This window comes from Colobus angolensis, unplaced genomic scaffold (genome assembly GCF_000951035.1).
Source record: "Colobus angolensis palliatus isolate OR3802 unplaced genomic scaffold, Cang.pa_1.0 Scaffold1, whole genome shotgun sequence".
Lineage (NCBI taxonomy): Eukaryota > Metazoa > Chordata > Mammalia > Primates > Cercopithecidae > Colobus > Colobus angolensis.
The window spans coordinates 4,529,731-4,534,077 of record NW_012110918.1 but is presented as its reverse complement, the minus strand read 5'-3'; the positions used below and the strand labels follow the sequence as shown (position 1 = coordinate 4,534,077).

Here is a 4,347-nt window from a genome sequence, read left to right as displayed (position 1 = left end):
GTCTGAGATGGGAAGATCACTTGAGCCCAGGAGTTCAAGTCCAGCCTTGGCAACATAGCAAGACAGTCATCTTCAAAAAATATATATATATAAAACAAACAAACACATGCACACACACACGCACACGTATAATATGAATGTGATGTTTGGCAGGGCCAACAGAATTGAGATCATAACCGCCACTCTGAAAGCATATTGTGTGTGTGTGTGTGTGTGTGTGTGTGTAGATAAAAATAAAAGGATGGAAACAAAATGCCATGAAAACAATAATCACAGGAAGGCAAGAATGGCTATATTATTAATATCAAACAAAGTAGACTTTAGAACACAAAAGTTACTAAAGATAAAGGTTAACATTACATAATGATAAAATGGTCAATTCACCAAGAAGACATAACAATTCCAAATGTTGCAAAATACATCAGGGAAAACATGATGGTTTTAAAGGGAGAAATTTAAAAGTCCCTAATTTTTGTTAAAATCTTCAACATTCCTCTCTTAGTAATCAACAGAACTAGGAGACAGAAAATTAGGAAAAATATAGAAAAAACTGAACAATATCACCAATCAACTAAATATAATAGATATTATATAATATTCCACTCAACACCAAAAAAATACAACTTTTCAAGTACCTGTGGAACATTTGTTAAGATAGATCATATCCTGGGTCATCAAATAAGCCTTAACAAATTTGACATACAAAATATTTTTTCTGAGTATAATTGAATTAAACTAGAAATCAATAAGCAAAGATAAGAAAATCTTCAGACACTTGGAAATTAAGCACATTTCTGCTTAATCTATGGGTCAAATAAATTGGAAAATAGTCTGAACTGAGTGAAAATGAAGCTGGGAAACAGAGGAATGAAAATTTTGACTATCTAGGTAAAGCTGTCAATTAAGCAGACTAGAGCTCTGGGTAAAGAGAAGAGCTTTTTTCTGATTAAGCTGTTTACTTTCTTGTGGCTTAAAGACAGCACTTTAAAGTTTGATATTAGCCACAACCATCTTGGACATAAAAAAGAAATTGCTCCCTATAATATGATATAGCCAGGCAACCCAGTATAAATGCCACTGCTCTGCAGGAACTGGCCGAATATCAATGAGAAGACAAACAGTCCAAGCACGATCATGTGAATGCGATGTTTGGCAGGGCCAACAGAATTGAGATCATAACCTCCACTCTGAAAGCAGTCTTCACAGAAACTTTTCACAGAAGTCCAACATTTAAAGCAAATTCTAGATACGTGGTAGAGACAAGGAGAAAATGTGAATAATTTTCTTCTAAACAAGAAGATCAGTGGATAAAACATACCTCTAGATTCCTTGCTTCAATTTTCCCAGAAGTAAGTTCATTGTATTTCTTTCTGTTTTGTTTTGTATTTTGTTTTTGTGTGTGTCTTTGTTTCAGAGGTTTTGTCTTTTCTTATGACAAAATTATAAATAAAGTTTCATAAACTGAATGACAATCATCTATGGAGAAATTATTTTGAAAAATACTGGGCTATTATGAAGATTTTATATCTGGTCATTAATATTAGATAGATAAAAATATTGAGTTAGAATGTTTTTTAAAAAATTATGCAACCATTATGTTGTTTTAAACATAACTGAGTGTAGAAATAAGTTTACATTGGCTATAAAAATTTTGTGAACATCTTACAGTTTTAAGAATTGGGTTGGAAGACTGAGTTGTTTTTGAAGTTAAAGTTATCTACCTTGATTGCACAATAATTTAGGGCCTTTTGGATAAGTGTTCTTCTGATTTTGAGACTGTTTACCAAGAGCACTTACAGAAATATTTTTATGGTTCCTATCTCTCACTCAGACTATAAGAATTTTAGAAACATAAGATTCTTTCTAGGATCTTTTACTCATTGGATACAGTAAGTTGAATCAGAATGTGAAACATGTAGCTTCTCTTTATCACAATGTTATTTAAAATGTACAATGGAAGATATAAGGGATTGGAGTCAGACTGGAGTTTGTGTGCTACCTAAGACTATGGCTGATTCCATAGTGAGGAGATCATCTTCTTGGCCAGTTCATGGTCCTGGGCAGCCTTAGCACAGCTCTCCTAAAAGTATCCATGCTGAATTTTCTGCACCTTAACCTAGGCTGCTTTATTCTTGGAATTGTCCTTCCCTCTTCTCTTTCCATGGACTTTCTGACCTCTTTACTTAGTCTGCTTCTACTTAGACTTCCCCTTCAGCCTCATTACATGGCCATGTGTAGGTTCTTCTTCTAGCAGTGTTCTCTGAGACTGCCATGGCTAATGTGCCTTCTGTTGCAACTGACCCCTGGACACCTTACTTGAGCCTTGGCTCTAGGAAGTAGCACCACCCTGTTTGTGTGATCCTGTCCCATAAATGGGATGATGGCTTCAGTTGGGGCTCATTCACTTCTCATCACTATGGAGGAGTTCATAGAGACCGCATGGCCAACATGGCATGCATATGGAGGGAGATCACTTGCCTCAGGAGTCAGGACTTATGAGCCAAATGATGGTCTTCAGGGTGGAGCTGCCAGCTTTGTGCTCAAAAGTCTGGACCCATTCTTTCAAGTCATGTCCTTCACATACTTCCCAGAAAACTGATGATGGTACCTCCCAGAATCTCTTTACTTTCTATAATTCAGCTTAGGTACCCTGTTTTCTCCCACAGCAAAGACCATTTGAGAGTACTCTAGTCCTACAGTTTTCAGAAGTGGCGTAGCAAATTGTATTTGTGTACAAGTGGTTGATTGAAGTTATGGAAAGATGTGGTGTTCTTATTATGCACTGAATCTTCTGGGAAGTATTTTATGTGCCTGCTGCAATAAAATGCATATATAAATTCCCCTACAAAATCACTCCCCATATACAGACCTACTCACAAACACTCACATCATGTTTTTTGCTCAAAATTGAACATGCTGAGACTGTGATGTGCTACTCCTCCCAGGAGGGTAGAGGATAGTCTATTGCTGTACTTCTCCTCTCTGGCTACTGACACAATTATCTATAGAAGTATAATGCTGCTCTCTGTAGGCAATTTTAGGTAAAATCCATGGGATATTTTCACAGTGAGCTAGCCTATGGAGAGGACAAAAGTTTCTGGGTTCTTAAAGCAGCTGCAGCCAATCCAAGTCCTGTACAGGATAATTTCTACATTTCACCTCATGCACAAGCCCAAATATATCACAGCCTCTCTACAGAAATGCATAATTCATTGGCAAATTTAATTGTCATTTGATGGTAAAAATGAATCTACTTTGTATGTTCTTTAAATTGAAAATTGAATCACATTTCTACACAATAATAACCAGGATAATTAGGTGGGAATTCAGCAGAGTGTTAAAATATCTAGAAGACATTTGTTTGTAAGAAGAGAAAAGAGATAATAAATACTTTTGAGTTTTCATAAAATAAGTTATAGTTCCTTAGAAAAGTATTTAAGAGTAACCATAAAAGACATATAACCACCTTTTATATCTCTGGGACAGGAGAAGAAATGGAGAAGGGCAGGAAAACATTTTCAATTCAATAGAAGGTAAAGATGTAGACAAAACTAGAAGCAAAGGAAAAGTAGGTTTAATGAGAATAAGATACAATGAGAGATCATTCAAGACAAAAATTCATACATGATTTAATGCATCTCTTAAAATACAGTTATCTATCAGTTTAGATTTCTAAACATAATGCATTGATGAGTTTTTTTATACATTAACCAAATATTTTTAAAAGGTGTAAAAGGTTAACAACAAAGAGATAGAAACAGATACATTAGGCAAATATTAACCTATAGAAACCTAGTGTCTCCATGTTATTATCAGAAATAGAAGCAACCTACTGCTGAAACATAAAAAAGCAATGTTTTATGCACCTGGCTACCTAGCTGTTAAATGCACATGCTGAAAACTAACAGAGATATAATAAGAAATTGCCAAACCTATTATTAGAGTGGAAATTTTTAATTGAATTCTATTATGAAATGATTGATCTAGTAACTATAACATTAGAAAGGATGCTGAAGATCTGAAGAACACAATGAAAAAGACTGAATAGATATGTACAAAACACTTCACCTAAACACTAAGTTACAGGTATGTTACGTGTACATGGAACACTTTCAAATATTAAAATATGCTGCACCACCAAGGAAGTCTTAAGGAATTTTAAAGAAGCAGTATCTTGCTGAGAAGTCATTTCTTTGATCACAATGTGATTGTTAGAAATCAAAAATAAAAAGTCACTAAAAACAAAGAAACTTCAATATAGTGGATGCTAAAGAGGCAATCCTAAGTAACATACGCTAAAGAGGCAATCCTAAGTAACATACGCTAAAGAGGCAATCCTAAGTAACA

At 34.8% G+C, this 4,347-nt stretch overlaps 1 protein-coding gene across 2 annotated transcripts in view; it reads left to right on the top strand.

Moving 5' to 3' along the window:
* The first annotated feature begins 1,175 nt into the window (after nucleotides 1–1,175).
* Nucleotides 1,176–4,347, top strand: part of ABCA8 (ATP-binding cassette, sub-family A (ABC1), member 8) — an 86,474-nt gene continuing 83,302 nt past the window's right edge. For both annotated transcript variants that reach the window (XM_011933258.1, XM_011933194.1), the window contains exon 1: nucleotides 1,176–1,349. The gene's annotated coding sequence lies outside the window, so the exon portion shown is untranslated. The remainder of the gene's footprint in view (nucleotides 1,350–4,347) is intronic.